Raw genomic sequence first — 24,185 nt, forward strand, 5'->3', positions numbered from 1 at the left:
GCCCATCGGCAGAAATGCATGCGTATTTTCATATCTTTCGGCGCTAATGCCAGTGTCAGTGTGATATGATACGCATGATATTTATGTGCCTTCAAAATCCTCAAAACAGTTTATTTCGGTATTCCAGTTTGTCTCTGAATCGCACGACTAATAATTTCGGGATACAGTTGAACACAGGCGAAAACGTTAATGGTACGAGCGTCATTTTCATTGTATTCGCGATGACGAGGTGAACGATGCATGTATCCATTACGAGCCCGTTGAATGCAATTTCGAATAATGTTTTCGCTTGGATGTCGTCTGTTAGGGAAACGAGCCGCATACAGTTGCGCAGCTGCAGCGTAATTGTTATGTCATTCACCTAAAATTATCATCGTATCAACAATCTCTGTAGGAGGATAGTGAGTCATGTTTCGCTAAAGAATAATTTACTTTCGTCAGTTGATGTTTATAGTTCACAATCTGAAAGTGAAGTGTCATCTGATCTTTTTTTTCCTTTATTGTGATTTCATTCCCCTGCCCCATATGGGCAGGGGAGGGCTGTCAGCAGCACAATCCGCCGCTCTTCAGCCGAGTCACATGACAACTAAAACAAGAATAAAATAATACATACATAAGGAGATAAAAAAGAGGAACATAAAACAGAGTAAGGGGAGAAAATGGAGGTAAAAATACACTGACATATAGACGTTCATTGGGGTATGCCGACCAGCCTGGATGTGGTTTTTAGGCGGTTTTCCATATCCTTCTAGGTGAATACCGGGCTGGTTCCCACGTCCCGCCTCAGTTACACGACTCACAGAAATATGAAGCACGTTGACACTATTTCACGATCTACACTCGACGCAGACAGCTGGGGTACACTAATTCCGTCCTGGGGGGTACGGGGTGGCGGCAGGTAGGGCATCTGGCCACCCCTTAAAAATAACAAATCCGGTTAACTATGGCCGACCCTGCGAAGCGCGGGACAAGGAGCAAGCGATAGATAGACAGAACTGTTTAATTTTATATTTACATAAATTAACTGCAAGTACCATCGTTAACACAAAGAACGTACCATTTGCACTGTATCTTACAAAACTGCTGAAACTGACGGCCATCAACTGCAGTTCAAGCATAACACTGGCGAACAAGAGTCTGATGCACTCTGGAAAATATCCACAGTGAGTTACGAATCACATCATAGGCAGAGATTCCATCTACGTATCAATTGGGGTCTAATACACAAGTAACTTTCGACATACCCATAGGAAATAATTAAAGACGTTCAGGTCAGGAAACCTCTCAGGCCATGGAATAGAACCTCCCCATTCAATCCAGCAATTCGGAGATACTGTACTCGTATTACTCCATCGTATTGTACTGTACGTCTCTGAATAGCACTGAGTAATGAATGGCTCTGTCATTGATTCACAGTACGTTATGTCATGGGACAATGTAAGTGCGATACAACAGACACACACGAATGGGTTTACAAGTAAAGTAAACAAAACCAGCATCATGGCTTCCTGGTAATCAGGCTTGTCCTCCTTGTTTCCTTGCAGAAAATAAAGAATATACATGTAAATAAACGGCACAGTACTTGTAAAGTTGGCCGAGCGGTTCTAGGCGCTTCAGTCTGGTACCGCCCGACCGCTACGGTCGCAGGTTAGAATCCAGCTTCGGGCATGGATGTGTGTGATGTCCTTAGGTTAGTTAGGTTTAAGTAGTTCTAAGTACTAGGGGACTGATGACCTCAGATGTTAAGTCCCATAGTGCTCAGAGCCATTTGAACCATTTGAACTTGTAAAGTTGTACACATGTTAGTTGTAAAGATCTCCTTAAGCTGGTATCTTCGACCCGAGGTTCCCTGTGGCAAATTGTTCAGTGGAGCATTCTCTACGTCCCATTAAATTAGGTTTTTTACTCTTATGTATATATATATATATATATATATATATATATATATATATATATATATATATATAGTAAGATGTTGTAAGTTGCCGGCCGCGGTGGCCGTGCGGGTTCTGGCGCTGCAGTCCGGAACCGCGAGGCTGCTACGGTCGCAGGTTCGAATCCTGCCTCGGGCATGGGTGTGTGTGATGTCCTTAGGTTAGTTCGGTTTAAGTAGTTCTAAGTTCTAGGGGACTTATGACCTAAGATGTTGAATCCCATAGTGCTCAGAGCCATTTGAACCATTTTTTTGTTGTTGTAAGTTGTAATCGTCGACACCCTTGTGTTCCCACAGTCTCTTCGGCCTCCTTACACTTACCATACGTATAATTTAACAGAATGTGGTGCACACTAAGTGACAGTCACTTACTCATTTTAGATTTTTCATATATATCCTGATTTTTGGTCATCAGTCTTCTGACTGGTTTTATACGGCCCACCACGAATTCCTCTCCTGTTGTAACCCCGTCATCTCAGAGTAGCACTTGCAACCTACGTCCTCAATTGTTTTCTGGATATATTCTAGTCTCTGTCTTCCTGAACTGTTTTTGCCGTGTACACCTCCCTCTAGTACCACGGAAGTCATTCTTTGATGTCTTAACAGGTGTCCTATCATCCTCTCCCTTCACTTCGTTAGTGTTTTTCACATATTCCTTTCCTCTCCGATTCTGCGCAGAACTTCCTCATTATCAGTCCACCAAATTTTCAACATTCGTCTGTAGCACCACATCACAAATACTTCGATTCTCTTCTGTTCCGGTTTTCCCACAGTCCATGTTTCACTACCAATTTGCAGTACTCCAGACGTAAATTCTCAGAAATTTCTTCCTCCTTGGGCCGTCCGTCATTGGTTATTTTACTGCCTAGGTAACAGAATTCCTTAACTTCATATACTTCAAAATGTTCAAATGTGTGTGAAATCTTATGGGACTTAACTGCTAAGGTCATCAGTCCCTAAGCTTACACACTACTTAACCTAAATTATCCTAAGGACAAACTCACCCACCCACGCCCGAGGGAGGACTCGAACCTCCGCCGGGATCAGCCGCACAGTCCATGACTGCAGCGCCTTAGACCACTCGGCTCATCTACTTCCTGACCATCAATCCTGATGTTAAGTTTCTCGCTGTTCTCATTTCTACTAGTCCTCATTACCTTCGTCTTTCTTCGATTTATTTTCAATCCATACTCTGTACTAATTAGACTGTTCATTCCGTTCAGCTGATCATGTAATTCCTCTTCACTTTCACTCAGGATAGCAATGTCGTAAGCAATTCATATAATTGATATCCTTTCACCTTGAATTTTAATTCCACTTCTAAACCTTTTCTTTTTCCCGTCATTGCTTACTCGATGTGCGGATTGAACAAGGCTACATTCTTGTCTTACACCTTTTTAATACGAGCACCTTGTTCTGGGTCGTCCACGCTTATTATTCCCTCCTGGCTGTTGCACATATTGTATACGACCCGTCTCTCCCTGTACCTTACCCCTAATTTTCTCAGAATTTCGACCATCTTGCTCCATTTCACATTGTCGAACGCTTTTTCCAGGTAGACAAATCCTATGAACGTGTCTTGATTTTTCTTTAGTCTTGCTTCCATTATTAACCGCAACGTCAGAAATCTCTCTCTTGTGCCTTTATCTTTCCTAAAGCCAAACTGATCGTCATCTAGCGCATCCTCAATTTTCTTTTCCGTTCTTCTGTATATTATTTTTGTAAGCAATTTGGATGCATGAGCTGTTAAGCTGATTGTACCGTAATTCTCGCACTTTTCAGCTTTTGCCGTCTTCGGAATTGTGCGGATCATGCTTTCCCGAAAGTCAGATGGTATGTCGCCAGACTCATACATTCTACACACCAGCGTGAATGTCGATTTGTTGTCACCTCCTCCAATGATTTTAGAAATTCTCATGGAATATTATCTATCCCTTCTGCCTTATATGACCTTAAGTCCTCCAAAAAATTGCTCTGAGCACTATAGGACTTAACTGCTGTGGTCATCAGTCCCCTAGAACTTAGAACTACTTAAACCTAACCAACCTAAGGATATCACACACATCCATACCCGAAGCAATATTCAAACCTGCGACCGTAGCGGTCGCGCGGTTCCAGACTGTAGCGCCTAGAACTGCTCGGCCACTCCAGCCGGCCTAAGTCCTCCAAAGCTCTTTTAAATTCTAGTTCTAGTACTGGATCCCCTATCTCTTCTAAATCGACTCCTGTTTCTTCTTCTATCACGTCAGATAAATATTCTGCCTCATAGAGGCTTCGATTGTCTTCTTTCCACTTATCCGCTCTTCCCTCTGCACGCAATAGTGGAATTCCCGTTGCACTCTTAATTATATCACCCTTACTTTTAATGACTCTGTCCTTCCAACAAACATTTCTTTCTTGAAGTCTTCACATTTTTCCTGCAGCCATTTCGTCTTAGCTTCCCTGCACTTACTACTTATTTCATTCCTCAGCGACTTGTATTTCTCTATTTCTGAATTTCCCGGAACATTTTTGTACTTTCTCCTTTCATCGATCAATTGAATTATTTCTTCTGTTACCCATGGTTCTTCGCAGTTACCTTCTTTGTACCTATGTTTTCCTTCGCAACTTCTGTTATGGCCCTTTATAGAGATGCCCATTCTTCATCTATACTGCCTACTGAGCTATTCCTTACTGATGTATCTATGGCCTTAGAGATCTTCAAGCGTATCTCATCATTCCTTAGTATTTCCGTGTCCCACTTCTTTGTGTATTGATCCTTCCTGACAAATGTCTTAAACTTCTGCCTACTCTTCATTAATACTATAACTGAGTCCATGTCTGGTCCTGGGTACGCCTTACAATCCAGTATCTGATTTCTGAATCTCCGTCTGACCATGAAGTAATCTAACTGAAATCTTCCCGTGTCACCAGGCCTTTTTCAAGTATACCTCCTCCTGTCGTGATTCTTGAACAGAGTGTTCGCTATTACTAGCTGAAACTTGTTACAAAACTCCTTCCTTGTCCCAAGCCCACATTCTCATGTAACCTTTTCTTCTACTCCTTATCCTACAACTGCATTCCAGTATCCCACGATTATTAGATTTTCATATCCGTTTGCATACTGTATCACCCTTTCAATATCCTCGTACGCTTTCTCTATCTCTTTATCTTCAGTTTGCCACGTCGGCATGTATACCTGAGCTATCGTTGTCGGTGTGGTTTGCTGTCGATTCTGATAAGAACAACCCTATCACTCACCTGTTCGCAGTAGTACACTCTCTGCCCTACTTTACTATTCATAACGAATCCTACTTCCGTTGTTTCATTTCCTGCTGCTGTTCATATGACCCTACATCATCTGACCAGAAATCCTTGTCTTCTTTACATTTCACTTCGCTGACCCCTACTACATCTAGATAGAGCCTTAGCATTTCCCTTTTCCGATTTTCTAGTTTCACTACCATGTTCAAGGCTCTGACATTGCACGCCCCGACTCGTAGAACGTTATTCTTCCGTTGATTACTCAATCTTTTTCTCATGGTAACCTCCACCTTGGCAGTCCCGTCTCGGAGATGCGAATGGGGGACTATTCCAGAACCTTTTGTCAACGGAGAGATCATCATGACACTTCTTGAATTACAGGCCACATGTCCCGAGGATACACGTTGCGTGTCTTTAATGCAGTCGTTTCCATAGCCTTCTGCATCCTCATGCCGTTGATAATTGCTGATTCTTCCGCCTTTAGGGGCAGTTTGTCACTCCTTGGACAAGAGAGTGCCCTGAACCTCTGTCGGCTCCTCCGCCCTCTTTGACAAGGTCGTTGGCAGAATGAGGGGTGACTTCTTATGCCGGAAGTCTTCGGCCACCAATGGTGATTATTAATCAAAATTTAAGCAGCGGTGGGATTCGAACCCGGGACCAAAGATATTTTGATTATGAGTCAAAGATGTTACCTGTAGACCACGAGTTCACAACCCTGATAACACAATAACAAACGTATAATGTTCTGGCGGCGGTATTTTGTTCCCTTTTTATACAGACAAGGATATTATAGGTTTATGAACAATTAGCATGGTACTTACACACTTCGCTCGCAGTTAGATGTACGGAAACAAGTAGAAGACAGACACACTGTGTTCCTGCAGCACGGCGATAATACATTGAAAAACAAAGAAAGACCCACCACCACGGAATTATTTGAAACGGACGGAAATCGGCAGATGTGAAGTATATGTACAGACAGACAAGTGATAGCAATTTCAGAAAAGTCGGATTACTTATTCAAGCGAAAGAGCTTCACAAATTGAGCAAGTTAATAACGCGTTGATCCGTCTCGGGACGTTACGCAAGCAGTTATTCGTCTTGAAATTGATTGACAGTGTTGTTGAACGTCCTCCTGAAACATTGTGTGGCAAATTGTGTCCAACAATTTTCGAAATCCCGAGCTGGTTCGAGAGACCTGCCCGTAATGTTTCAATAGGTCTCAGTTGGGGAGAAATTCGGTGAACTTAGTGGCCAAGGTAGGGCTTGGCAAACACGAAGACAAGCAGTAGAAATTCTCGTCGTGTGCGGGCGAGCATTATCTTGCCGAATGGCAGCCCAGGACGGCTTCCTATGAAAGGCAACAAAACGGGCCGTAGAGTATGGTCGACGCAGTACTGTGCTGTGATTGTGCCGCGGATGAAAAGCAGAGGGATCCTCCTATGAAAAGAAATGGCAACCCAGACCATCATTTCTGATTGTCAGACCGACTGACGGCCACAGAATCTCACTCACTAGAGTAGAATTGTCTTCAGCGCTAAATTCCGCTTCGAACTGAGCAGCAAAGTGTACGGAGTCTCCTCAGACAGCTGGAACACCTATGTTAGTACGTGGTGCAGCCTCCACGGGCGGTGTTGCATGCAGTCGATCGCACAGGTGGCGAATGCTGTCGTGGGACACGCCGTACCACGCCTGCTCGACTACGTAATCACGTAATTCTGTAACACTCGTTACTTGACGAGTCGCACGAGTCATTCACTTCTCGTTCCATCCCATCACACACGTTCTCAGCTGGAGACAAATCCGCAGGTCGTGCTGGTCAGAGAACCTGCTGCACGTCTTGCACAGCACGTTGAGTCGCACAGGCAGTGTTTGTGTGAGCATTATCCTGTTGGAACAACGCATCACATTCCTGTTTCAAGAATGGCAGAAGAACGGACTTAACTACATTTTGCACCAGGCGCTGGTTAGCGTGTCCTACAGTTGTTGCTTATCGCATCCGAGACCATAAGTCCTGTCGGAGCGGGGGTGGGGAGACGAGGGCTGCCGTCCACCTTGGTGGAGAGCACTCTAAGCGACAGTGGACAATGCTCAACGGTATATACATATATATATATATATATATACCGTATGTGTACAGTGCTACAGTTCATAGCACCAGTCTAACGTAGGCTAAAGCATAGCTCTCAGCAGTGTCAAGTCCAGACAAATACGCACGACGCCTACTCAGGCAAGCTTTCCCGCTTCAGGAAAAACTTCTGCCGTAAGGATAACCGCATCTGGACGGACGGCGCATTCCCCAATCATTGGGCTGTAATCCCCATACCCAAGTCTGTTAAGGACAAACATCTTCCATCCGGCTACTGCCCCGTTTTCCTCACCAGAATTGTCATCGAGGGGAAGGGCAATGAAAGGCTATTATGGTGACTTGAATCTGCATATATGGATTTCGTAAACACCGCTCTGCAGTCGACCATCTCGTCACTCTGTCAACATACACTCCTGGAAATGGAAAAAAGAACACATTGACACCGGTGTGTCAGACCCACCATACTTGCTCCGGACACTGCGAGAGGGCTGTACAAGCAATGATCACACGCACGGCACAGCGGACACACCAGGAACCGCGGTGTTGGCCGTCGAATGGCGCTAGCTGCGCAGCATTTGTGCACCGCCGCCGTCAGTGTCAGCCAGTTTGCCGTGGCATACGGAGCTCCATCGCAGTCTTTAACACTGGTAGCATGCCGCGACAGCGTGGACGTGAACCGTATGTGCAGTTGACGGACTTTGAGCGAGGGCGTATAGTGGGCATGCGGGAGGCCGGGTGGACGTGCCGCCGAATTGCTCAACACGTGGGGCGTGAGGTCTCCACAGTACATCGTTGTTGTCGCCAGTGGTCGGCGGAAGGTGCACGTGCCCGTCGAACTGGGACCGGACCGCAGCGACGCACGGATGCACGCCAAGACCGTAGGATCCTACGCAGTGCCGTAGGGGACCGCACCGCCACTTCCCAGCAAATTAGGGACACTGTTGCTCCTGGGGTATCGGCGAGGACCATTCGCAACCGTCTCCATGAAGCTGGGCTACGGTCCCCCACACCGTTAGGCCGTCTTCCGCTCACGCCCCAACATCGTGCAGCCCGCCTCCAGTGGTGTCGCGACAGGCGTGAATGGAGGGACGAATGGAGACGTGTCGTCTTCAGCGATGAGAGTCGCTTCTGCCTTGGTGCCAATGATGGTCGTATGCGTGTTTGGCGCCGTGCAGGTGAGCGCCACAATCAGGACTGCATACGACCGAGGCACACAGGGCCAACACCCGGCACCATGGTGTGGGGAGCGATCTCCTACACTGGCCGTACACCACTGGTGATCGTCGAGGGGACACTGAATAGTGCACGGTACATCCAAACCGTCATCGAACCCATCGTTCTACCATTCCTAGACCGGCAAGGGAACTTGCTGTTCCAACAGGACAATGCACGTCCGCATGTATCCCGTGCCATCCAACGTGCTCTAGAAGGTGTAAGTGAACTACCCTGGCCAGCAAGATCTCCGGATCTGTCCCCCATTGATCATGTTTGGGACTGGATGAAGCGTCGTCTCACGCGGTCTGCACGTCCAGCACCAACGCTGGTCCAACTGAGGCGCCAGGTGGAAATGGCATGGCAAGCCGTTCCACAGGACTACATCCAGCATCTCTACGATCGTCTCCATGGGAGAATAGCAGCCTGCATTGCTGCGAAAGGTGGATATACACTGTACTAGTGCCGACATTGTGCATGCTCTGTTGCCTGTGTCTATGTGCCTGTGGTTCTGTCAGTGTGATCATGTGATGTATCTGACCTCAGGAATGTGTCAATAAAGTTTCCCCTTCCTGGGACAATGAATTCACGGTGTTCTTATTTTAATTTCCAGGGGTGTACATTATAAACATGCATTATGTAAGCTTAGGGACTCATGACCTTAGAAGTTGTCCCATAAGATTTTTTTTTAAAGAATAAAAAACGTATATTATGAAAAACATTCTGCGTGCAGAATTACCAGATGGTACTGTGTTTTATGATGTGGGGAAGGCTTAACGATACCTGCTGCAGGACGGGCATCCTCCATGATATCTGCAGGTAGGGCTTACTAGGAGTTTTTGAAAGACCGGGTTCCTAAGGTACATGTGTGTCCGTCTTTGTGGACTACCTTTACTCAGGAGAACGGGGTGCCTTAGGGCCCTGTGCTGTGTGTATTCCTATTTGCCCAACAGATAACCCTATCATGGACTCTCTGCTGCCAGGTATCTGAGGCTCCCTCTTCGTCGATGACTTTGTGCTCTGTTGCAGCTCTCAACGGACCTGTTTACTTGAGCGACCACTTCAGCGACGTCTCGACCGTCTTCACTTGTGGAGCACCTACAATGGCTTCCACTCTTCCACGGAAAAGACTGTCTGAACTTCTGGCGGTGTAGGGAGTTTATGACATCGATCTTTCATCTCAGTCTTGTCGCCCTCCATTGGTCAAAATCACGAAACTCTTGGGGCCCATATCTCATAGAAAACTTTTTTGGTCCTCCCACACATTTTATCTGCCAGCACACTGTACCCTATCTCTAAACATCCAACGTCTTTTAAATGGTTCTTGATGGGATGCGGATTCCATACTCCTTCGCCACTTGTACCAATTCCTTGCCACCTCAAAAATGGTCCATGGGCTCTCGTTCACTCATCTGCACGACTATCTATGTTACGCAGTCTCAACGCACTCCACCATCGATCCATATATTTTACATATGACCTTTCCACACTAGCCCACTTATGGGTCTCGGTGCAGGCGCTGCCGAACTACCACTATCCTCTATGCCTAACCATTCATCCTGTGTGTACTTTTTTGATAACTCCTTTAACTGCCACTGTCGGGTAAGGGCAACATCTCTGGTGCTTCCTGGAGTTTGATTACATTTACTGCTATGGACACTTAGTCTTACATTACCTGCCACGTTCCCGTTATTTGACAGCCCTTCACCCACCTTGGCTGTGTGCAGAGGTCCGCGTTCGTCTTGGACTTAGTTCACTTCCCAAGGAACTACTCTATCGTTGCAAGTTTCTCAAAGTTTGAACACAACGTGGACACAGAATCTTCGTCTACGTTGATGGCTCTAAGACCGACTGTGGTATTGGATGTACCATTGGGAACAAACATTTTAGGTACCGGCTTCTAGAACAGTGCTAAGATTTTACTGGAGATTTTTCCGGGCTCTTTTAGGGTACCCTGTACATCCGACGATACATGCTTCTCAGCGTGTAATAAGCTTTGGTTCACATAGCTTCCTCCACAACCTCAGTGAGCTTTACACATACCACCCTCTAGTACAACGAACCCACAAATGCTTGCACTCGATCGCTGTTGATGGAGCCGTCGTGATGTTCATATGGGTCCCTGTCCGCAGCTCGTGGTCTAGCGGCTAGCGTTACTCCCTCTGGGTCACAGGGTCCATGGTTCGATTCCCGGCCGGATTGGGGATTTTCTCTGCCCAGGGACTGGCTGTCTGTGTCGTCTTCATCATTTCATCATCATTCGAGGAACTGGCTAGATTGGACTGTGTAAAAATTGGGACTTTGTACGGGCGCTGATGACCAGGCAGTTCAGCGAACCACGAACATTATCATATGGGTCCCTGGTCACGTCGGAGAATAAAGTTGACGATGCTGCTGTGAAGACTGCTATCCGAATACCTAGGCCTTTTAGCCATTCTGTCGCTTCAGATGACCTCTGTGTTGGCGCATGTTGGAACATTGTGTCCATGTGGTGTGAAAACGGGCCTTCTCTACATGGAAACAAACTCCAGGAAGTCAAAAACCTCCCAACCACTACGACGACTTCCTCTCACCTCTCTCATAACGTGGAAATACTTTTAGTTCTGCTGCGTATAGGGCACTGTTGTTTCAGTCACTGTCAGCTATTAAGTGGAACCCCCACACCACTCTGTTGGTAGTGCAACCAATCACTGACAACGCACGACTTTCTGACCCAATATCAGTTTTATCGCCGTTTATGCCTTAATATAGTTTGCCATCTGAATTATCAGATATTTTAGCAGATACAGCACGAGCCGTGGGTCACACTTTACTTTTTATTCGTTGTACGAGTAGTAATATAGCGAACAAAACTTAATTTTCAACTGTTTCAGCATTCTCCTCAAAGGGGAAGTGATAGCTGTTAGCTGTCTCTCTACTCCTGTCGATGGGCCTCTGAGTATTATCGACTTCAACTTCACCTGGTAACTGATCATTTCAAGTTATGGAATGGGCTCTTATAACTTCAGCTGTTTAGTCGCCTAGAGCAACAATAACAAAAACAACACGGAAGATTTCTGCTGTAGTTTACAGACAGAAGAACAGACTTTTTGTCCTGTTAAGAGTGGCTCAAAAATCAGTAAAGTTTACAAAGACACATATCAAAAGATCGGTCGCCCAGGGCTACAGAAGTGACTTCCTTTTAGTCTGCATGTAATTTACACGAAATACCGTTACTTGGCATGTGTAGTGTTGCAACATCTTTTCGTGACATCATGATCTCTGTTCTAGAATAGCGCCTTATTTTAGATTTGAATGATTTGCTCAAATGTACATATGGGGCAATGTGTCACAAATCAGTGTTTCAGTAGCTCACAGCAATGCTATTGACTTGTGCAGTAAGTAAAATTAACTTCTTGAACACAGTTTAGTAACGGCTAATGATTTTGAGGCGCACATTACTATGAAAGGCAATGTCGAACCAGAATATTTTACATGTAAGGACTGTCCCTCCACGCAATACGTGAGGATGTCACTCGGTAACTACAGTGATGAAAGACAACCCATCTCTGCAAGCCAATGGGTATCATCCTCGCTCATATTCAAAAAGCCCTCAAGAAGATGGTTTGTGGTCTGATTTAAAAGCCACACTAAACCTGTAAACTTTCATGAATTTATTTACTCTCGTGTTACCAGAGGAATTACTGCACAGATTGGTTCAGGGTGGAATCTGTTCCATGATTGATTATTGTGAGCCAAGTAATTGTACAAAGTTCGTTCAGGTGCACTTTGGATATCAAGTTCATATGCTAATTCATTAAACTGTTCATTTAAACAACCTCTCCTCCCCTTCCCATTAACCTTCTTCTAAGTTGTTTGTGAATCCCAGGTGATACCTGTTGTTATGCTAATTGATTAATTGATTTATGACCCGCCCAGGGTATAATCCATCATTCTGAGAAAATCCCCACCCCTTCCCCAACTCCTTCCTCACCCATCTGGCAAAAGGCACACTTATTTAGACATCCCTTCCCACTCCAGTTCTGAGCCAGTTTTCCTCCTCCTGGGAAATCCTCCAGCTTTCTCTTCCTCTCCAACACTTCCCCCCTCCTCATCCCCACATCGAAATTTGTGGGAAAAAGACTCAGGCTGTGCTGAGCCACTGGAGATGTAGGATTCACGAAATTGAATCAGTGTTAGTTGACATAATAAGACCTTTTTAACCACTCCCAGAAATATTGTGCCACTTTTGATATAAAAAACTGGTGGTACCTCCACTCTTGTAATGTCACCTCCCATCCTATTGCGGATACTGGTGTAGTTAGGTCAAAATGCTTACTGCATTAATCCCAGAATCCATCAGATTCATGGTAATACTGAGAATTTTTACTGATCGCTACAGCTCAATTGGGTATTTGGTGGAAAATAACTTATCAAATGGACTGACTGTGTGTAATATTGCAATTTGTGTGAAAAAAGCTCGCCTAAAAGACGCACTGTAAGATATATCTGATCACGCTGTTTGCCGACTTCAGGCATGCCGGGAACTGCTCTGGATGGAGCATGGTGTCTTCTTGTGCGCCTGTTGTGAGAGGTATGCACATCCTTCAACCAAGTCAGCAGTTGCGGTTCCATTTCTTGTAAGCTACACGTATACCTCCACCATCAGCTAGGAGAGGTTCAATTGCAGCATTCTTCCTGTGCCAGTCAGTGGACGTTATCCCACAATGTCTGACACACTATGGTGATAAATTTTAAGGTGATAAGACAACTACCTTTCACATCAAAGAAAACACCATTCTTCATAAGGATGCATTGCTGAGAGCCTCTGGTCCACAATACCACTCAGAACTTCCTACAACCGATTATGGATGAATTTTCTAGGAAACCAGTCTGACAGTTACGCTACACCCCAGGTTCTTCAAATACACGGAGTTCATGGTTCAGTACACACTACCACACCAGACGAAAAATGCTTAAATAACACATTCAAATTGTAGTTAAGAAACCACCATTCATAAACAATGGATCATAAGGCAATATACACACATATGGGAATCACACATACATTTTGCAAATCAAGTAATTAAATTTCGAAAGAAAATACCGACTATAGCGCCAAATACACCAGAGGTCTTTTACGCACTGATATTTAAGGACACAAGCATCCTCCTCCCAGAAAACGATTCCACTGTACACTAAACATAGCTGGCAGAAAAAACCTTCTAATCATACACACTCACGATTATGAGTGGTGCAACATCCTCTGACTGCCAGAGGAGTCATGCCTAGTCCTGCTGTGAGATGATAAGAGACATACACCAATGTCAGCCATACTGGCACTAGTGTGCGTATCTTCAGCCATACCAGATGACAGAGGCCAGAGAGACTGTCACTGTGACCCCCCAGCCATCAACTGATGAATTTATGTGGGTGAAATAATCATCCACCACAAACGCTCACCATATTGAATTTCCTCACGCAACACACATGTCCAGTTCTATTGCAACTCTACCAGCACACAGAGTAGTTCACTATTCAGCCATCCAGGGGGCGCTGTCACAAGGACTTGCCCCTGTGGCTGCTGACTGGTGCATTCTTTGCACCTGTCAATTGTGTGAGGCTAAGTCGTGGCTTCCGGTCGACCGCTGGCCGTGGAGAGTGTCAGAAAAGCAGGTGTGACTTCCAATTGCAGCTCTAACCACATTCCAATCCAGACATAGGGTCGCCAGTTTAAAAAATCCACTTCACCCAATCTGAAACGGGGATGTTGTTGTCCATATAACTCGAATTTCTCGTGAGAAAAGTTGATACCTTCCTTTTATACGAGTTATTTTCGAAGACAGAACAAATCAGACAATACATGTGTTTTCATATCGCTAAAGTATCGTTACTTGTTGTGAAAGTAGAGTATAGCAGTATGACATAAACTACATACCTTCAAGTATTTATCCATCTTGTAAAAAATTCTGTTCTTATCAGCTTCACATGCATTATGTCTTGCATCAAGGGACTAGAACATTAAACCCATTTTTGGCTAATGATGCTATACACTCACGTCAATATTATGTATCACCGTATAAATTCGATAGTACAGCTGATTGTATGTGTACAGTCACCCCCCACGTGCAGGTAGGAGACTGAAAATTCTTTAAAACGTTCCAAGAAAAAACGCCTGATTACCACTCCAATTCGCAAAACATATCTGTAGTACTCTCCCTAACACTTCCACCCACTGGACGACATGTAACATATCAAATTCACTGACTAATTAATTAAATCGTGAGAGACCCTTCAAATGGTGAGTAATTGTTTTCCTGCAGTTGGATTACCCTCTCCAGGTAAACGAAGCTGGAGTCTCTGGAGGGAAGGCTGTTGTGTCTAGGAATTCTGCATGCTCAGTTTGCTATAAAAACAATCAAAAAACTCGTATTAATGAGTATTATTACAAAAAGACGAGTACAAATACTTAACTTTCATAGATGTGCAGCAAGCAAAGGGTGACATACTATATAATCAGTCTTCTTCAGAATAGACAAACTCAAATCTGTACTACGTAGAGATTGCTAGTGATAGAGGCTACGAGGTGTCTGCTAATGAAGTGGCTAACGTTGAAGCTGTTATCGAAGAAGGCCGCCACCACTTGGGCACGGCGCTTATGTCGTCTTCACCTAGGGGCCACTGCTGTCGCGTTGTCGTCCTGGAGGGAGGTCGGTCTGTGTGTGACTGGCTGATCTCTACTCACAGCTGTCTCTTCTCTGTCGTTCCTGACTGGTGTGCCAGCGCTGACTTTACTCCGTAACATTCGTCCCCCCCCCCCCCCCCGCCTCAGTGGGTGGAGAGGGGGAGGCAAGAACTGCGGCTGCAAGGGACGTCAGACTTCCAGGCGTACCCTGCCATCCAGCCTTCGCTGTGATGAGACGTCCATCAGAAAAAACACCCAGAGGGTTATGTGTCCATCTCCTGAGGCCCGTACCATGATGAAGAAGGTGTCGGCTGCTTCGACGTCGGTGGGTCCAGCTCCATCGGTAGGTCGACTGGAGACGGAGGAGGCGACTCCCTCTGGCGGCTGCAGCGTCCGCACTGTCCTCGAGATTCGTGAATGTGGCAGGAGAGTTACAGAAGAATCACTGTGCACGTGACAGTGGAGAAATGGGCTGTGCTGTCGGCGCTGCTGTCCGTCTGAACCTGAAATAAGATACATGCATGCGTCAAGTCGACGAAGGACCTCGCCTTTCACCCACTGACAGCTGCCGCTAAAATCCCTGAAAAGCACAACATCATACGGGGTGAAGTGATACTTGCGGCCTCTCTATGGCGCCGAATGCCGAAGAGGGTGAAGCAGGTGGACCAGTGTCTGATGGCGGCGGCCGTGAAGAAATTCCGCCGGCGATGGTCAATCTCGCGGATGCGAACGATAGTAGGCGAGAAACAGTTGCAATGCTTGGTACCTGGTGCCATCTGGTTCTGGAAAACATTCCGTTTCGCCGTTTGACTGTGGACGGAATGGTGCACTAGTTAGATGCTGTATGCCAATGCGTTCACAGAAAGGTTCAAATTCATAACATGAAATGAGGGCCGTTGTCCGACACTATGACGTCAGGCAAACCTTCTAAGCAAAAAATAGAGGAGAACACCTGAATTGTGCTACCTGACGTTGTCGAGTTGATTGTCACAGCAAAAGGGAACTTGCTATAAGAATCTACCACAATCACCCAACAAATGTAGAAATCTGACAGGCAAAGTCTATTTGCACACGTTGACATAGTGAATGCGACTTAGGCCAAGCAGAGGATTTGTGTGACGGAGCGAACAGATTATCCTCACATGTGTGACACAGTGACGTCATCAGTTCTCAGAATGAGATTTTCACTCTGCAGCGGAGTGTGCGCTGATATGAAACTTCCTGGCAGATTCTATTTGGGTGTCCATACCCTGCCAAGCATAGTGTGGACGAGCTAACTGTATCGTACGAACAATCCTCCAGTGTCCTACTTCTTTTTGCAAAGCTTTGGGGATCAACACACGTGACTGTCCACTGTCATTCTGAAGAAGAATCATAGCTTGCTGTATAGCAAAGCTATCCCGACGCGCTAAGCATAGGCGCACTACAGAGTTCTTTATGCTATGCCATGAGCGAGGCCGAGATATGCGAATGTATTTTAGGAAAGTGTTCACATCTGAATCAGCTTCCGTGGCCTGTGCAATTTTCCTATAGCTCAGAGGAAAGGACTGAAGCAATTCAGAATCCTGTGCATCGATGTGACAACAAGATGCAGGAGAAGCGTCAAAGTCTGTATGAGGGCCAATCGGAAGACGTGAAAGTGCGTTCACAGTACCATGTTGAGCTGTCGGACTATACACAATCTCGTACTGGTATTGAGACAACAACAAACCCAACTTTGCAATTTTTGGACAGCTGGTACAGTAACCAGCTTCATCGGATGAAACAAGAACTGCAATGGCTTGTGATCTGTTACTAAGTAGAATTCTCTGCCATGCAAATAGTGATGGAATTTAGTGACACCATACACAATAGCCAATGCCTCTTTCTCTATTTTGAATAGCTGCACTGAACTTCGGGCAACACTTTTGGTGCGAAAACAATAGGCCTCTGTTTATCACCAATTCTGTGTGAAAGCACTGCACCGATTCCGAAAGAGGAAACATCAGCTTGCAACACAACCGCTTTGTCAGGATCAAATTCAACCAAACATAGATGACTGAACAATGCGTTTTTAATTTCTTGAAAAGCTTCTTGGCAATCATCTGTCCAAACAAAGAGGACGTTCTCGAGACGCAAGCGATGGAATGGAACTGCGATTTGTGCTATTTGTGATATTTCGACAAACTGGCAGGTCACATATGGCTAACAAACGTGACTGAAGGGCATGTACACCTATGAACAATATACTGCAACTCTGGTTTAAAAAATAACACTTGTCCAGTCTTCACTTTAGTCCTGCATCAGATAACACACGAAACAAAGCACGCAAATTTGCAATGCGATCTTCAGGTGTACGACCTGCTACGACAATATTGTCGAAATACACTCCTGGAAATTGAAATAAGAACACCGTGAATTCATTGTCCCAGGAAGGGGAAACTTTATTGACACATTCCTGGGGTCAGATACATCACATGATCACACTGACAGAACCACAGGCACATAGACACAGGCAACAGAGCATGCACAATGTTGGCACTAGTACAGTGTATATCCACCTCTCGCAGCAATGCAGGCAGCTATTCTCCCATGGAGACGATCGTAGAGATGCTGGATGTAGTCCTGTGGAACGGCTTGCCATGCCATTTCCACCTGGCGCCTCAGGTGGACCAGCGTTCGTGCTGGACGTGCAGACCGCGTGAGACGACGCTTCATCCAGTCCCAAACATGCTCAATGGGGAACAGATCCGGAGATCTTGCTGGCCAGGGTAGTTGACTTACACCTTCTAGAGCACGTTGGGTGGCACGGGATACATGCGGACGTGCATTGTCCTGTTGGAACAGCAAGTTCCCTTGCCGGTCTAGGAATGGTAGAACGATGGGTTCGATGACGGTTTGGATGTACCGTGCACTATTCAGTGTCCCCTCGACGATCACCAGTGGTGTACGGCCAGTGTAGGAGATCGCTCCCCACACCATGGTGCCGGGTGTTGGCCCTGTGTGCCTCGGTCGTATGCAGTCCTGATTGTGGCGCTCACCTGCACGGTGCCAAACACGCATACGACCATCATTGGCACCAAGGCAGAAGCGACTCTCATCGCTGAAGACGACACGTCTCCATTCGTCCCTCCATTCACGCCTGTCGCGACACCACTGGAGGCGGGCTGCACGATGTTGGGGCGTGAGCGGAAGACGGCCTAACGGTGTGCGGGACCGTAGCCCAGCTTCATGGAGACGTTTGCGAATGGTCCTCGCCGATACCCCAGGAGCAACAGTGTCCCTAATTTGCTGGGAAGTGGCGGTGCGGTCCCCTACGGCACTGCGTAGGATCCTACGGTCTTGGCGTGCATCCGTGCGTCGCTGCGGTCCGGTCCCAGGTCGACGGGCACGTGCACCTTCCGCCGACCACTGGCGACAACATCGATGTACTGTGGAGACCTCACGCCCCACGTGTTGAGCAATTCGGCGGTACTTCCACCCGGCCTCCCGCATGCCCACTATACGCCCTCGCTCAAAGTCCGTCAACTGCACATACGGTTCACGTCCACGCTGTCGCGGCATGCTACCAGTGTTAAAGACTGCGATGGAGCTTCGTATGCCACGGAAAACTGGCTGACGCGGTTCCTGGTGTGTCCGCTGTGCCGTGCGTGTGATCATTGCTTGTGCAGCCCTCTCGCAGTGTCCGGAGCAAGTATGGTGGGTCTGACACACCGGTGTCAATGTGTTCTTTTTTCCATTTCCAGGAGTGTAGTTTGAACAGTTTGATACTTGACCAGTCAGCTTTTCCAATTACCGTTGGTAAATGGCGCGTGCGGGAGCACTACCAAAAGACAAACGCAAATATTTAAACAAACCAAAATGAGTCTTCACAACACACATGGTTTGAAATTCTTCATTTTGTGGTATTTGTACATAGGCGTCGCTCTAATCAATTTTTGAAAAGCAGCGACTATCGCCTAATCTGTCCACGACATCCTCTGGGCTTGGCAATGGATAAGTATCGATCATAGTTTGTGGATTGACTGTGGACATAAAGTCAACACAGAGGTTCAGCAACCACATTGTCCCGTAATGCAATGGTAACAGTTCTGGTATGGCAAGATTTTGCCTGAGCATTGTCTTTCTTGCATTGTCTTTCTTGCAACAAAATTGTCAGCCTTGCCTAAATCTTCAGAAAAGCGTTCAGGGAATTCTTTCAGCAAGCTAGCTACACTGTCTTTGGCATTGAATTCAGTCACTGACTACACATTGTCCTGAATTTAAAGCCAAACGAATCGAGGGCAAATATTTTCTCACAATCGCGTGATTGTAGCACAGCGAAAGTCACAGTTTGCGTATGCAAGCGATATATGGCAGGCAAAGTACAATTTATAAGAACGGCAATGTCTTATCCATTACAAGCCGTCAGGCGCATTCTAGTTTTAGACAGGTGTGTAGAGCCTTACTCTTCACATGTGTTACGATGCAGCAAAGTAACAGAGGCACCCACACGTTTTCCACTAAGATGCAAATGAACAAAAAAGCAGTACTGAAGAAACTGTCAGCTTGCTAGTTTTGCTAATGCCTGCAGCAGGCCTTGATTGCACGGCATTGATCACATGGGCGTTGTGACTAGATTTTTGTGAGTGGGCAGAATTCTTATGTTTGTTCCACTGAAAACATACGGATTGTACGTGACCTTTCTTGCCACAAAGATAACACTGCGCTTGTCTGGACTGACAGTCGGCGTTTGTGCCAGGAATAGCACCAAGAGCATGACTTAACTCTATTCGCTGATGTAGCCACCTGTTTAGAGAACTGTTTATGTGGCTTGGCAGGTGCGTGCTGTTGCTGCCTACTGGACCGTTCCTGAGGAAGGGACGTCTCAACCCGACAAACTTTTGGCTGCTCAAATTTATCGGCCGCCACAGCACCTAAATCATACTGATCTAGAATTTGCACTACATGATGAAATGGTGGATCTGACTGTTTCAAAATCTCTTCTCTAAGTCTGACATCGGTTACATTGTACACGATCCCATCATCCAACATAACATTTGAATATAAAACAACACAAGCACATTTGAATTTGCATTTCCTCGTTTTACTCTGCAAATCTATTACGCACTCACGATAAGTTGGTTCTGACCATTTCTTGCAACGAAGGTATTGGTACCTAGCTGCCACCACATTAAATTGTTGGTCATCATAGTTAGAGAACCTACAACCTCATCATAGGAAAGATCGTTTGCAGTGGCGTTCGGGAACAACTTCAGAATAAGGCGAAAGACTGCACTTCCTACCACTGACAAAAAGTAATGTAGTTTTATAGTTATGGTATCGATAGTGACGATGCCACATAGTTTTTCAAGTTGGCACTACGAGAGACACAGACGACAGCGCTCTCTAGCCGGTGCTGTCGAGGTCTACGAGCTCCGCGACTGCTTCACCCCTTTTCATCAGGTGCAGCCAGCCAGGACACTTCGCTTCAGCTTCGCACCTCATTCCAAGTTATGTATTCTTATTGCTTGAGTAAAGTGGATTTAAATTCGTGCAGCAGTACCGACGTGTTTTACCTTTTCCTGATGCAACCCACGCGCCACCTTCCAGGTGGGATACAAGAATAGTATCTGATATTTTGTGAGCAACGGTGTGGGTTTCATACTGTTGCAACCACTTGTGCCATTCCTCTTCTCTTTCGATAAACTGACGAAAGGGCGGTATGGCACTCGGTGCTACAGGTGTTGCATTTTGGTCGAATGGGCGCGCTGCATTTGTTGCTTGGATGGTCAGTAACTGTTGTACCACTCAAAGGCCAAATAAAAAAAAACTGTGGTACCCTGTTAGGGTTGCTATCTGCTGTGTCTGAAACTAAAACATCTGTGTTAGCTGCGTTGCATCTATCGCGCATGAGCAGGGTGTAAGACGGGGTTTCTCATTTTGGAATAGGCAAAGACAATAAATAGACAATGCAAGCAATAAAAAGAAGCACGCAAGCAAATAAAATCTCTGCAACGCCCACATGAAAACACTGAATAGAAAAAGCACAGAAAGAGACACATAAAACATTTAAACACACCTCTGTAAAGAAAAGACAAGGTAGAATTAAGGCGCCAGAAAAATACAAAAACTCACGACAAAACAAAACAAAACAAAAAAAAAACCTGGTGGCTCTGGGTTCGAAACTTTAACACGTTGTCGCTATGTTATGGCTCCTATATCATCGCCACCATGTTATTCGTCCACCTCGTCGCCATGTTATTGTGTCTAGGAATTCTGCATACTCAGTTCCCTAGACAAACATTGAAACAAGTCATATTAGTGAGTTTTATAACAAGATATTAATTAACTTTAATATATGTGCCGCAAGCAAAGGGCGACATAGAATATAATCAGTCTTCTTCTGAACAGACAAAGTCTAGCCAGGCGGAGTGGCCGCGTGGTTTAAGGTGCCCTGTCAAGGATTGCGCGGCCTCTCCCGCTAGAGGTTTGAGTCCTCCCTCGGGCATGAATGTATGTAGTTTAAGTTACTTTAAGTAGTGTGTAAGTCTAGGGACCGAGGACCTCAGCAATTTGGTCCCTTTGGAATTCACACACATTTGAACACACCACAAGTCCGTGCTACGTGTAGATTGCTAATGAAGAGACTACGATGCGTTGGCTAACGAAGTGGCTAACGTTGAAGCTTTTATCGAAGTGGACCGCCACCAGTCACAGGGGCCGCTGCTGTCTCGTTGTCTTCCTGGAGGGAGATCGGTGAGTGTGCAATTGCCCCTGACCTCTTCTCTCAGCCTTCTCTTCTCTGTCGCCGCCGACTACCGTGCCTTCGCCTACTTTCGCCATAACAAAGGTAACGTTCTTTTCGGCAAACACTATTGACAACCGAAATTTGAAGTAGTCTGCAGAAGTATTCTAGCGCCATCAACATGCGTTTCACGTAAGGTCCACGAACATAAGATAAAAATCAACGCTCTTATGAAGGAATAAACACGGACTTCGTTTCCATCTCTCTATTTACGAGTGGTATAGGAAAGGAACTAACTGTTAGTAGTAGAGAATACTCTCCGTCTCGCACTGTACGATAGCTTGTGAAGTATAAACATAGAAATAGATCTAAATTTACTCTGCCAATTAAGATCCATTTAGAGATACATAAAACTCACAGAAGAATGTTGTCTCTCATTTGTCGAGAAAAAAAAGACGGATCTTCTGCTATTGATTGTCTCTAGGTAAAAATCTTCCTATTAGCCCCTCCTTTCCTCACTGCAGTCACTTCTTGAGACATATGTGAGGGGTTGTAATATGTCTGTCCACAGAAGGAACGATATTGAACTCCTCTCTCAGCTCCCCTTTTGTCAAAGTAACTCATGCCTACAGTATTTTCACTAATCTTCCAGTCTTCCAAATACAGCATTGAACTCCACCTGAGCTCTACAAGTAAGATACATTCTGCATCAAGTCACAGACCCCTGCCTAATTCTCTCGAAAACCCATCGCGTTCCATTACTGAGAAGACAGCCTTATCATCCACATGTCACTGATTAGGTGGAGAGCTATCACAACGAGAAAAGTAGTTTACAAACGCACAGGAGGAAATTCACACACACGCATAGTACATGGAGACAGCAAAAAGATATTCATAAGCATAACATGTACAATTCATTGACGTCAGATGGATGTCTATATATATCGCCCTGCACCTTTCCTAATCATATTGATCGTGTTCTTATGGTTACTACGCTAGAGATATGACAATGTAATGGTGTCACGGTCTTCGTTGATGGTACAGCGTCTCTCTCTCTCTCTCTCTCTCTGTGAGTCTCTTTTAGTTATTTTTGTAACATCCAAAGGCGTAAAACTACGAACTATAAACACTTGGCTAACCTCACCGATTACAGAACCCAGTAAGATTTTACCACATCTCCCTCTTCCGACGTATCGAAAACAAATACTGTCTGTGTGTTGACATCCACCATATACGGTGATCCCCTTAAATATACAAGTACTTGGTCATTAGAGCAGGTGTCCAGTTATGGAAATCGCTTCCATGGATCTGTGTGAAATTTTGTTCCTGTACGGGAAGAAGACCATATTCCACAATCTATCAGCCACAATAGAGAATTATTCTACTTATGTTTCATAAGCAGGTTGAAATATTGTTTTTTACTGTAACACTTCGTACTAGTGTGTGATTACAACTCTGTACACAACCATGTTTTTTTTTTTGTTTTCCAACCATGACTTAGAGGTCTATGTCATGTACTAAACTGACATTAACCCGTTTTGATCCATATACTGTCACTGAAAGCTGGACATCGTATGATGAAAAGTAATGTACCCCCACGACACACCAGATAGATGAAAAAGACAAAAGGTAGTGTGGCTCTGAGCACTATGGGACTCAACTGCTGAGGTCATTAGTCCCCTAGAACTTAGAACTAGTTAAACCTAACTAACCCCACAAAAATCCATGCCCGAGGCAGGATTCGAACCTGCGATCGTAACGGTCTTGCGGTTCCAGACTGCAGCGCCTTTAACCGCACGGCCTCTTCGGCCGGCAAAAGGTAGTGTTTCTCATTGGCAAAAATGTGGAAGACACAGCAACATATGAAACCTGGAAGAGTTTACGGAATTGTGTGGCATTTCCAAAAAGCTCTACAAAACTGATGACCTCTACATTTAATCTCTACTTCCACAGTGACAGGATAGCAGATTTTTGGTGTTCCAGTCTCAAAGAGACTAAGAACATTAATTTCTCGTATCGGTGGTGCATATTGCACAAAGTTATATGGTCGCTGTTTTGGTATCAGAGGTGGTGGTAATCCTGAGCTCAAAATTTTTAACCAGTGTGTCTTTCAGTTTTATGGCTTACCACGCAAAACTGCATGCTGAACAAAGGGATATTCTGCAGGACATAAACCCAAAGGGGGCGCATAGTATGCACCATCAGTTACCAGCCCCACTGTTGGTGGACTAGAATGATTTTCATTCACGCAGGCGAGCTGTAAGTAACCTCCTTCCTCCACATTTTTGTCGAATTGTCATTAGTTTTACTTATTACCCGTCTGTTTTCTTAGACGACC

The sequence above is a fragment of the Schistocerca cancellata genome, chromosome 3, assembly GCF_023864275.1.
Source record: "Schistocerca cancellata isolate TAMUIC-IGC-003103 chromosome 3, iqSchCanc2.1, whole genome shotgun sequence".
Taxonomy (NCBI): Eukaryota; Metazoa; Arthropoda; class Insecta; order Orthoptera; family Acrididae; genus Schistocerca; species Schistocerca cancellata.